We start from the raw sequence: 13438 nt of genomic DNA, 5'->3' as shown, positions 1-13438 counted from the left end.
AGTTTGAATGAGAAATGTCACTCATAGTCTTAGGTGTTTGAACACTTGGTTCCCAGTTGGTGGCCCTGTTTGGCGAGGTTTAGGTGGTATAGCCTTGCTGGAGGAAGCTCACTCAGGTGAGCTTTGAGATTAAAAGCCTTGTGCCTCTTCCAGTTCACGCTTTGTGGTTTCTTTTGAAGATCTGAGCTCTCAGTTCCTCATGCCTTCTGCTTCCTGTCATTACTCAACATGATGCACTCTTCTCCTCTGGAACCACAAGGCAAAACAAAGTGCTTCTGCTGTAAGCTGCCTTGAGTCATGATGTTTTGTCACAGCATCAGAAAGTGACTAATACATTTGTTTTGGTCAAGATTATTGTGGTGGTCAGCCTTTGTCATCAACTTGACTGGGTTTAGGATCACCACAGAAGCACACCCCTGGGTGTGTCTGAGAGGATGCTTCAGAAAGATGTAACTGCGGTAAGAAGACAGAACGTGGGTGACACCATCCCATGGTTTAACTGAGGTGTGTGTGTGTGTGTGTGTGTGTGTGTGTGTGTGTGTGTGTGTGTGTGTGTGTGTGTGTGTGATCATTCCACAGACTGAGGTCCAGGGCTGAATATGAAAGAGTTGAAAGTGAAATATGGAAGTGAGTTGAGCACCAGCAGTCACCTCTGTACTTCCTGACTATGAACACAGTGGGGTCAACTGTCTCTTGCCTCTGCTGCCACACTCTAGGGAGAAGACTACCCCTAAAACTGTGCCCCAAATTAACCCTTCCTCCTGTAAGTTGTTTCTTTGTAAATATTTTGTCACAGAAATTAGAAAAGTAATTAATACAGTGGTTCTTAACCTGCACATCCCTACCCCTTTGGTGGTAGAATGACCTTTTCACAGGGGCCACCTAAGACTATCAGAAAACCCCGACATTTATATTATAATTCAAAACAATAGCAAAATTACAGTTATGAAGTAGCAATGAAAGTAATTTTATGGTTGGGGGTCACCACAGCATGAGGAACTGTATTAAGGGTCACAGCATTAGAAAGGTTGAGAACCACTGGATTAATACAATTGCTTTGGCTGTCCAGTGTACTTTGTGGTTCTGTACACCTATTAAGACTACTTTTTCGTGACCAGTGAGATGGCTCAGTGGGTAAAGGTGCTCGTCACACAAGCCCTGTGACCTGAGTTCAATCCCTAGAACCCACATAAAGGTGGAAAGAGAGACTTGACTTCACAACATTGTCTTCTGACCTCCACATGCATGCTGTGGCATGTGTGCCCCTAATATATCACATACACAGAGAGAATAATAAAATTAATGGACAAGTCATTTTGAAAAGATTGCTTTTTTTTTTCTATTTCTGTGAATGATGGTATTGGTATTTTATAAGAATTGCAATGAGCCTGGTGGTGGTGGTGCATATCTTTAATCCCAGCCCTTGGGAGGCAAAGCCAGGTGGATCTCTGTGAGTTTGAGGCCAGCCTGGTCTACAGAGTGAGATCCAGGATAGGCACCAAAACTACACAGAGAAACCCTGTCTTGAAAAAAACCAAAAAAAAAAAAAAAAAAAAAAAAAAAGAAGGAAGGAAGAGAGAAAGAGAGAAAGAATTGCAATGAATAGGTAGATTGCTTTGGGTTGTATGATTATTTTTAGCAATATTTATTTTTCCAGTCCACAAATGTGTGACTTATATGTGTCTTCTTCCATTGTTTTTAATTAATCAAAATTTTCATTTACTTTACATCCCACCCACAGTTTCCCCTCCCTCCTCTCCTCCTGACTCCTCTTCCAGCTTCCCCTTTGCCCTCCACCTCCTCCCCTCCCCCCACATCCACTCCTCCTGTTTCTGTTCAGGCCTTCCAGGGGTGTCAACAAAGCATGGCATATCAAGTTGAGGCAGGACTAAGCTCCTCCCTGTGTATTGAGACTGGATGAGGTAACACAGTATGGGGAATAGGTTCCCAAAAGCCAGCTCAAGGATTAGGAACAAGCCCTGATTCCACTGCTAGCAGTCCCCCAGACAGCTACACAACTGTCACACTTATGTAGAGGGCCTAGGTCGGTCCCATGCAGGCTCCCTAGCTGTCAGTCCAGAGTCTGTGAACTCCTATGAGACCAGATTAGTTGTTTCTGTGGGTTCCCTTGTGATGATCTTGACCCACTTCCCACTCATTCACTATTTCCTCCCTCTCTTCAACAGGATTCCTAGAGCTCAGCCCAATGTTTGGCTGTGGATCTCTGCATCTGTTCCCATCCATTACTGGATGAAGGCTCTGTGATGACAGTTAGGGTAGTACCAATCTGATTATAGGAGAAGGCTAGATCAGGCACCCTCTCCACTATTGCTAGGAATCTTAGCTGGGGTCATCCTTGTGGATTCCTGGAAGTCTCCCCGGGAATTTCTCCCTAACCCCGAAATACAACTCCCCACCCCGCCCTGCATCAAGACATCTCTTTCATTACTCTCCCCCTCTGTTCTGCCCCCAACCCACCCAACCCAATCCCTCATGTTCCCATCACTGTCTCCTCAACCTCAGTTTACCCAGGAGATCTCTTCTACTTTTTCTTCCCAGGGAAATCCATGTGCCCCTCTTTTGGGCCCGTCTTGTTACCTAGCCTCTTTGGGTCTGTGGATTGTAAAATGGTTATCCTTTACTTTACAACTAATAAACACAAGTGAGTACATACCATGCTTGTCTTTCTGGGCTGGGTCTGGGTTACCCCTCACTCAGGATGATTTTTTTTTCTAGTTCCACCCCTTTGCCTGTAAATTTCATGATGTCTTTTTTTTTTTTTTTTTTTTTTTCTTAACAGCTAAGTAAATCCATTCTTTAGTTCAGGGACATCTAGGTTATTTCCAGTTTCTGGGTATTATGAATAAAGCCACAATGAACATAGTTGAACAATTGTCCTTGTGGTATGATTGAGCATCCTTTGGGTATATGCCCAAGATGGGTATAGCCAGGTCTTGAGGTAGATTGATTCCCAATTTTCTAAGAAACTGCCATATTGATTCCCAAAGTAGCTGTATAAGTGTGCACTCCCACCAACAGTGGAAGAGTGTTCACCTTACTTCACATCCTTTCCAAGGTAAGCTGTCATTAGTGTTTTTGATCTTAGCCATTCTGACATGTGTGAGATGGTATTTCAGAGTCATTTTGATTTGCTTTTCCATGATGGCTAAGGATGCTGAACAGTTCTTTAAGTATATCTCAGCCATTTGAGAATTCTCTGTTTAGATTAGTACCCCAGTTTTTAAATTGGATTATTTGGTATGTTGGTGTCTAACTTCTTGAGTCCTTTAAATATTTTGGAGATCAGCCCTCTGTCAGATGTGGGGTTGAAGATCTTTTCCCATTCTGTAGGCTGCTGTTTTGTTGGCAATGTCCTTTGCCTTACAGAAACGTCTCAGTTTTAGGAGGTCCCATTTATTAATTGTCAATCTCAGTGTCTGTGCTACTGCTGTTCTATTCAGGAAGTTGTCTCCTTTGTCAATGCATTCAAGACTACTTCCCACTTTTTCTGTCAAGTTCAGTGTAACTGGATTTATGTTAAGATCTTTGATCCACTTGGACTTGAGTTTTGTGCAGGGTAACATATATGAATCTAGTTGCCTTCTTCTACATGCAGACATACAGTTATGCCAGTATCATTTTTTTCTTTTTTCACTGTATAATTTTGACTTCTTTGTAAAAAATCAGGTATTCATAGGAGTGTGGATTTATGTCAGGTTCTTAAATTCAATTCCATTAATCTACTTGTCTGTTTTTATGCCAATATCAAGCTATTTTAATTACTATAGCTCTACAGTAGAGTTTGATGTCAGGGATTATGATACCTCTAGAAGTTCCTTTATTGTACAGGATTGTTTTAGCTATCCTGGGTTTGATTGAAAGTTTTGCTGGATATAGTAGTCTGTGCTGGTATCTGTGGTCTCTTAGTGTCTGCAAAATGTCTGTCCAGGACCTTCTGGCTTTTAAGGTTTCCATTGAGAAGTTGGGTGTAATTCTGATAGGTTTGCCTTCTTGTTACTTGGTCTTTTTCCTTTGCAGCTCTTAATATTCTTTCTTTATTCTGTATGTTTAGTGTTTTGATTAATATGTGGCAAGGGGACTTTTATTTTATTTTATTTTTTGGTTCAGTCTATTTGGTGTTCTGTAAGCTTCTTGTACCTTTATAGGCATGTCCTTTATGAGGTTGAGAAAGTTTTTTTTCAATGATCTTGTTGAATATATTTTCTGTGCCTCTGAGCTGGAATTCTTCTCCTTTTTCTATTCCTATTATTGTTAGGTTTGGTCTTTTATGATGTCCTAGATTTCCTGGATGTTAGGAATTTTTTGGATTTAACATTTTCTTTGACTGACGAATATATTTCCTCTATCATCTCTTCAACACCTGTTGGTTATGCTTGCATCTATGGTTTCTACTAGCTTACCCAGACTTTCCATTTCTAGAATTCCCTTGGATTGTGGTTTTTTTTTTAATTGCTTCTATTTCAATTTTCAAATCTTGAACCATTCCCTTCACCTGTTTGATTGCTTTTTTCTTGGCTTTCTTTAAAGGATTTATTGATTTCTTCCTTTTTTGTTTGTTTGTTTGTTTTTGGTCTTTTTCTTAATTTCTTTAAGGGATTTATTCATTTCCTCTTTAAGGGCCTCTATCATCTTCATAAAATTATTTTTAAGGTCTTTTTCTTGTACTTTAGCTGCGTTGGAATGTTCAGGTCTTGCTGTTGTGGGATCACTGGGTTCTGGTGGTGCCATATTGTACTTTCTGTTGTTGAATGTATTCTTACACTGGTGTTTATGCATCTGGGTTTGGGATGATTTTAGGTCTGTCTGGGTGTTGATTCTTGTGTTGCCTTTATTGGATGGTTGTGTTGTTCCTTTATTATCTGTTTCTTTTATTGTCTTCTGGCTTGAATGCCAAGGGTTCTGGTGATTGTCAGGTTTTCAGGTCCAGTAGGGTGTCTCAGCAGAGGTTTGTGGGAGTTTGGGTGACTAGATCCAATATATTCTTCTGTTCTTCTGACTGGTATGGGCTATGCATGTGCCTATACAATCTGCTGGAGTTGCAGGAAGGGCTGGTTGCAGGGAGAATGATGAGGTGGGTGGAATTGAACTGCACAGTGATCTTGGGGAACAGAACTCAGTGGATGGCAGCAGTGGTGCAGCCTACAGGTCTCTCACCTGCTGGCCAGCCACTAATCTCTTTTTTAAAGTGTGTGTGTGTGTGTGTGTGTGTGTGTGTGTGTGTGTGTGTGTTCCATGGCACACATATGGAGGTCAGAAGAAAATTTGTGGGAGTCAGCTCTCTCCTTCTACCTTAAGAGTCCTGGGGATAAAATTCAAGTCATGAGATTTGGTGTCAAATGCCTTTGACTGCTGAGTCATCTCACTGTCCTTGCCAGTATTCCCCTCACCATGAACCTTTGTGTCTCTGTTCATCAGGAATGCAGGTGTCCTTATCAATACTGGCTTCATAGAGTGAGATTGGAAGAAGAGCTTTCTCTCCAGTTCTTGGGATGGTTAGTGAAGAATCAGTGTTCATTCTGAAATGTTTGACAGTGATTGGCATCCAAGTTACTAGGTCCTGGAATTTTCTCTCATGGAAGATGTTTCTACTATGGATTCAACCTTTTTTCTTGTTTTGTTTCTTTGAAGTTCAGTCTTGGTAGGTTGTGGCTATCCAAGAATTTATCCCTTTTCTAGGCTTTCTTGGTTTATTGATGAGTGATTGTTTATAGTAGGCTTATGATCCTTTATATTTTTGTAATAACCATTATAATATGTTCTTTTGCCAACTATTCTCAAATCATCTACTTTTTCTTTTAGTTAGTTTAGCTAATAATTTCTCAATATTGTTTATAGTCTCAAAAAACCCTCTGTTATGTTGATCTATTGACCTTTTTAGACTTTTTTTTTTTAATTGTCCCTCTGATCTTCATTACTTGTACTGATTTGGGTTCTTTCTTTCCTTCTTTTCTTAATCCTTGATTATCTAGTTCTATAGTGGAAAACATCAGGTTGTCTGAGATTTTTCTTAAATACTTAAGATAGTAACTGGAGATAGAAACTGGTCAGGTAAGGTAGCGACCTTGTAACAGCAGTCCTGAGAATGTCCTTGCTGTCTCTCCAGCAAGGCCAGAGGAGAGCTCTAGCTCTTGGTTCCTTCTTATCTAGTTACTGAATGAGCACCTTGAGGCTATAGGTGAGGATATGACTGAAATTGAGAGGAGGCACCTGGAAGCTCACAGGTAGGCCAGCTGGATGGACCAGCTCAACACCTTCCCCATATCTCATACTAGTTTCTGCCAAAAGTTCTTTAAGAAGCCCCTTGATGGTACCCTGTTTCTTGGGACCCCCACCCTGCTGTCCTTTACCTCTCCTTCCCTCCCATCTCTCCCTCCTTCTTAAGTACCTACCTATGAATTTATAATAAACATCTCTCTAAAACTCACCTTCTGTGGCCTGTGAATTTCATTCATTGAACTCAGGAGACAAGAACCGGAAAGCCACTGGCTCAGCATGGTTTTGGATTGCTACCAAGTTGTCAGGACTCTAGCCCCAAAGACAAGCTTACCAAGGACCAAGAAAATCCCATCACTCTCAAAGACACCTTAATATTCCCATACCACTTACTGCTTCAAACTTGCCTCTTGGACTGCCTTTCCAGAACACCAACAGACTTTGGTATATGTGGTGTCTTCATGTATATTTGTCTCAAGAAATTTTTAAATTTCATTTTGAATTTCACTATTGGTCAATTGGTTGTTCAGGAACCTGCTGTTTAATTTTCAGGTGTTTATGGTGTTTCTGAGATTCCTCCCAAAATTGGCTTCTACTCTTATGGCATCATGGTCTGAAAAGATACTTTGACCTTCTTGAATTTGTAAAGACTTGTCTGTGGCCCCACCACGTCTGGCTGGTGAACTTATCTTGTTATCATCTTTTTTCAAAATCAATTTTATTTTTATTTGTTTGTATGTGGGTGAGTATGGACAGATGCACACATGTACATGTAGAGGCCAGAAGAAGTCATTGGATCTCCTGGAACTGGAGTTAAGGAGGCTGTGAACTGTGAGTGCTGGGACTTGAACTCTATAGTCATTTTTGTGTAGTTGCAAAGAATGTATAGTTCCCATTCTGCAGTGGGTTGAGTATTTTTAAAGTATCTGCTGGATCCATGTGGCCGAGAGTGCAGGTGAATAAGACATCTCTTGGTTTTTCTGGCTATGTGAGCTGTCTGCTGTTGAGAATCAGATGTTCGATTCCTCAGCTCTTCCTGCTTTATAGTTTAGCTCTCCCTATGCATCAACTTCTGTTTGCTTTATGTTTTTTTAAAACTCTAAGGTTTTGGGATTTGTTTTTGTCTTTGCTCTTTTAAGCAGGTTCTCACCATGAAATCCTGGCTGGCCTAGAGCTCACTATCTATGAGGTCCCTGGGCTGGCTGGCCTCAAACTCACTGAGATCTGTCTACCTCTGCCTCCCAAGTGCAGGAATTAAAGGCATGTGCCACCATGCCTGGCCCTCTAATGTTGAAGTGTATGTACTTCTAGTAATATCCTCTGGTCATTTTGTGCCTTTACCATTATCCAATGGCTTTCTTGTCTCTTTCTAACAGTTTTTCCCTTAAAGGTTTATTTTATTTGTATAAGACTTATTCACTTCATCTTTCAGTTGTGAGTTGCCCCATCCTCTCCCCAGATTGCAACTTTTAATAAATGGAGGGTGCGCACAGAGCCAATCAGGGAGGAGAGGAAGTCCAGAGTGGGGTGGGCCCCAAGGAGCCTGAAAAAAGTCAACCAGAGTCTCTTGATAGGAGCTCTATGTCTGTTCTAATAAAGTTTGTCATGTTTGTTCTTTTTCTTTCTGCGGCTGGTGTTTCTCTGTTCCCTGTCAATGTGTAACTTACTTTCACCCCGTTAGCTGCCTCCAGGATCTTGAACTGTTATTTTCTGTCTAGGCCCCCAAGGATGGCTGATACTTTCACTCTAAAGCAGCTGTCTGCTTTCAGGTCACCCATCTCAAATCTCCACAGTCTCAGTGACCCCTCTGTCTCCAAGTATCACTTCTCTGTTTTTGTGTGTCTACTTTCTAGGATGTATAAGTCTTGGTCCTATGGAATGAACTGGGTGTTACCGTAACCAACCACCCGTCACTCGAGACCCTGTAATAGCTTCATTTCTGAAGACTAACTCTGCCGGATATAGAGTTATTGGTTGCTGGTTCTTTTGAATTTTCCCCCTGTCTCTTTTAGCCTTAAGTTCCTGTGGAGAATCTGTTCCCAGATGTATTGAAACTCCCTTCTGTGTTTAGCTTTCTTTCTTTTCTTTCTGCTCTGTAAGACCCTTTCTTGTCATAAATATACCTGTGGGCAGTAGTAATGAATCTGATTGATGATCTTTGACCTTTCTATACATGAATGCTTATATCTTACATCTTTCCTATTGTTTCTTTAAAATAAATTTTATACCAATTTTCTTTTTCTCTGTGTTTCTGCCTCTCTGTGTTGATTACATTTTTTATTACTGAGATAAAATGCACAACAAGAACCACTTAAAGAAGGGAGGGAGAGGAAGAGAGGGAGAGAGGAAGGGAGAGAGGGAAGAGTTTATTTTGGCTTAAGATAAGAGAAGATAAAGTCCACACCACAGGGAAGGCTTGGCAGCAAGAGCCGGAGGTTGCTGGTTACATTGTTTCTATAGTCAAGAAGCAGAAAGAAGTGAATGCTGGGGTTCAACTTCCTTTCTCTTCCTTACTCAGTCTCCGACCCTGGCTGGTGAGAGGGTTCCACCCGCATTTAGAGTGGGCCTTCCTTCCTTCCTTCCTCAGCGAAACCTTTATGGAATCACCCTTATAGACACATCCAGATGTGTACCTAATTAATGACCTAGGTATGTATTTATATTGTGTGTATGTGTATGTGTGGTATGTGTAACATACAAGCATGTGTAGTATGTGGATACACTTGTATCTGTGTGAAGGATGAAAGGGGACATTTGATGTCCTACTTTACCATACTCTGCCTTATTCCCTCAAGACAGGGTCTCTTACTGAACCTGGAGTTAGGGTGGCAGCCAGCAAGCCCAAGAATTCTCCTGTCTCCACCCCCACCAATACTGGGGTTATAGGCATACATAGCTATGCCCAATCAATTTTTTTTTTCATAAGGGAATTTGAATGCAATTCTGTATATTTATGCAGCAAGTATTCTTACCCACTGAGCCATCTCCCCATCATCTGTATTCTATATTTTAACCAGTGGCACACAAGTATTGCAGTTCCTTCACCCTGGTGTTGACAACCTGTGTATAGTGTCCATTTGACCATATTTACTCCAATCAGTTCTGTGTTCAGTTTCTTTGCTATGATTCATTTCAAGAGCATCCACCCTCACTTCATGGAACATTCTGAAGACAGTTGACTTAAAGTCTCATCAGGTAACATTAGCACATCCCCTTAGCATTGTGCCTGTGGATTGCCTTTTTCCAAAAAGCTAACAATTTTCACTGGTCTTTTTTATGCCAAGTAATTCAGGATTGTATGCTGGACAATTTGATATCACATTAAAAGACTTTAGGTCCTTTGAAATACTATGGAGGGGTTTGTGTCTGTCTGTCTTTTATAGAATATATATGTGGAAAGTCAAATCCATGCTTGCATAATTCAGAGGTAAGCTTGGGTGTTCCTATAAGCAAACCCCCCATTAAATTCTTTCCTTAAAGAGTTTCCTCGGTCATGGTGTCTCTTCCTAGCAATAGAACAGTGGCTAAGACATCCTGTTATTTTTAATCAACCTTCTTGTTTATTTGTTCCTTAAATTTATTCTTTCCATTTGGACACTGAATTTGTATAGTGAGTCTTCTATTTCAGATATATTTTTTTTCAGTTATGGAGGGGAGTTTATATTCATCTGTTCATTTATTTTGTAAACATGTTTTGTTTTTCTGTGAACATGATTTATATGACTTTATTAATAGCAGTTAGAAAAGATACTTTTTAACATTTATTTTTATTTCATGTATATGGGTGTTAGCCTGAAAATGTTTATATGCTCTGTGTGCATGCAGTACCTGAAGAAGCCAGAAGGGGGCATTAGATCCTATGGACCTGGAGTTAAATTCTGTTGTTGGCTGCCATGTGAGTGCTGGAAACTAAGCCCTGGTCTCCTGCAATGGTAGCAAATGGTCTTAACTGCTGAGCTATGTTTCCAGCCCTATAACTGACACTTGAAAATCATTAGTTCCAACATCTGTTTCATCTCAGATTTTATCAGTATCTTCTTTCCCCTGGAGAGTGGGTTCCATTTTTTCCAAGCTTTGCTTGTTTGTATGAATGTGAGGTAACTCTGGACCTGATGGACATTGCAAACACTACCTGTGAAGACTCAGGGTACTGTTTTGTTTTGTTTTACTGCTGAGTGTCAGTTCCTGAATTTTGAAGTCTACAGTGTTGGTTGGGTGGCAGCTTCCAGTATCCATTCATATTTTTTGAGTAGGTCTTCTTCCAATATATGTGCAGTTCAAAGACCAACCAGAAAGCTAATTCTCTTTCTGGTTTAACCTTCAATAATTTTCTCTTCGTCATTCATATTCACACCTCCTTTTGCATGGCTCTGCCTCTTTCTTACCTCACCCCAGCCCCTGTCTAGTAGCTATAATGCCACAGGCCTGGCTTATGAAAGGGTCCTCCTTTGAGTGTGGAATCCATCTCTCACCCACCAAGGCTCCACATCCCCTTCCCTTCCTTCTACCTTTAGGGAACAGCCTTTTGTACTATATATGAATTGCATAGTCATTTCCTGCATGGCTATTGGCCTAGTAGGATCTTACTAGTCATTATTAAAAACAGGAGGCTTTATGCTTAACAATGCATACTTGCATGGAAATTCCCTTGGATAACACAGCACCATATTTAGTGAATATACACAATGAAAATTTAAAACATAACAATAAAGGGCAAAAGGCTTCTCTTACCTCATAAGAAATACTTTGGATTTCTAGCACAGATGCTCTTCATCTTCTTCATTAAATTTCTTTCTTTCTTTTTTCTTTTCTTTTTTTTTTTTTTTTTGAGCTGAGGATCGAACCCAGAGCCTTGTGCTTGCTAGGCGAGCACTCTACCACTGAGCTAAATTCCCATCCCTTCTTCATTAAATTTCAAAGGCATTTTAGTTTTTAGATCCTGTTAAGAATGTTAGTGTTAGCCAGGCAGTGGTGGCACACGCCTTTAATCCCAGCACTTGGGAGGCAGAGCCAGGTGGATCTCTGTGAGTTCGAGGCCAGCCTGGGCTACCAAGTGAGTTCCAGGAAAGGCACAAAGCTACACAGAGAAACCCTGTCTCAAAAAAACCAAAAAAAAAAAAAAAAAAAAAAAAAAGAATGTTAGTATTTAGGCTTGACAGATGGCTCATTAGTTAAAAGCACTTGCTCTTGTAGAGGACTGGGGTTCAGTTCTCAGCACCCACACCAAGTGGCTCACAGCTGCCTGTAACTCCAGTTCCAGAGGATCCAATACCTTCTTTGCTCTGTTGGCACCTGCATGTACCCGCATGCATGTGGTGCACATTCAGAGAAGCACGCACGCGCGCGTGCACACACACACACACACACACACACCATAAATAGCAAATTTTCTTTAAAGATTAGTAGTATCCTTGTTCTTCTCATCTGTTCTACATTCCCTAAATAGTCACTGTCACTAGGCTATAGCTGTGAATTAAAAAAAAAAAAAAATTTCAACTTACCGTTCATACCATCCCTTGACTGAATAAATTCATTTAAAATGTTATGTACACTTGTTATTTATTTATGTATGTGTATGAGCACACACATGGAGGCTAAAGTCCAGCTATAGAGAATTGCCTCTCTCCATTTGCCATATGCATTCTAGGGATTGAACTTTGCCTGCTGAGCCATCTTGCTGGCCACAAAATCTTATTTTACTGATTTTTTTTGCCCATTGCATTTCTTTTTCATTTCTAGGGAGAACTGTCATCTCTGTAAATGATGATAGACATGCGGGTCTGTGTGTGATGGCGACAGTGCCCGAGCCTTCCAGCTCCTGCTGCTCCTGCCAGGCAGACGCTCCACAGGGACTTCACCCCCAGCCTGGTAAGTGTCATTTGTCAGCTTTCTTTTCCATCTTACTGGAAACTTTCTTTTTCTTCTTACCCATTGTTTCAGTTTTTACCCTTCAGTGATAGCTTCCGGGCTCTGCTGCTGTTCCCTGTCACACTTCCAGGGCGGAGGCTACCTCCCTGAAGATGAAATGACTAGGTGGGGGCAGGCTAGCTAGACCAGGGCTCTATTGATTTTCTTTTTTTCCTTTCCAACCTGATTAGTGATTTCCATGAAAATGGCCAGAAAGAACATGCCCAAACATAAAGCCTTAGAAGAAGGCCATTTGGCAAGAACAGTACGAAAAGCTCTGTTAAGAGCCCACAGAAACTAGAAGAGGTAGAATTAATTTACGGTGTTAGAATTGGTTTTGTTAAGGACAAAATTGAGCAGAAATTTGCTTTTGAATTTTGAGCAGATGTACAAAGGAAATAGTGTACCTCTTCTTGGATGAAATACAAAATAGAGAATTCATAATATACATGGATAATTCATATCAAAATCTGCCCATGGAATAGACAGATAGCTGAGCACAAAATGAAGATTTCATTTGCTTGAATGACCTTCAAAATTGTTTTATCTTCCATAGAACCTTTGTGAAAAAACAGAAGGTCTAGGAAAAGACATTTAAAAACCTTTAGTACAGTTATTCATTTATTCGTGTGTGTGTGTGTGTGTGTGTGTGTGTGTGTGTGTGTGTGTACACATGAGTGGGTGCACAGGTACCACGATGCATTCATAGAAGTCAGAGGAATTGATGTGGATCCTGGGACTGAATTCAGTCATCAACCTTGATGGAGCCTTTTCCCACTGAATTGTCTTGCCAATTCTGACATTTTAAAATATCTTCTTAAAAAGAATGAGAACTGGTTGGAGATTTAGCTCAGTGGTAGAGCGTTTGCCTAGCAAGCGCAAGGCCCTGGGTTCAATCCTCAGATCAAAAAAAAAAAAAAAAAAAAAAAGAATGAGAACCAGGGATATGGTTCAGTTGGCTGAGTGCTTAGCTCATGCACATGAAGCCCTGGGTTCTAGCTCTAGTACTGAGTAAAACCAAGCAGGGTAGTGTACACCTGTAATCCTCATCTTCAGGAAGTGGGGGTGGGAAGATCAGATGGTCATCTTTGGCTACATAACAAATTTGAGGCCAGTCTGGGCTACATAAGAACCTGTTTCAACAATAATAAAAACATCACAACTAATAGGAAAACAAGGCAAGGATGTGAAGCTACAGTTCTGAAAACACAAATAAAAATAGTCTCAGGAAGAGCAAGGGACTGGTAGATGAGTATTAGGGAAAGGATGGTAGGCACTACTGAAGCACAATTTGCAG

Source organism: Onychomys torridus, chromosome 5 (assembly GCF_903995425.1).
Source record: "Onychomys torridus chromosome 5, mOncTor1.1, whole genome shotgun sequence".
NCBI lineage: Eukaryota > Metazoa > Chordata > Mammalia > Rodentia > Cricetidae > Onychomys > Onychomys torridus.
The sequence above is the reverse complement of the archived record's forward strand: the minus strand, read 5'-3'. Positions refer to the sequence as shown.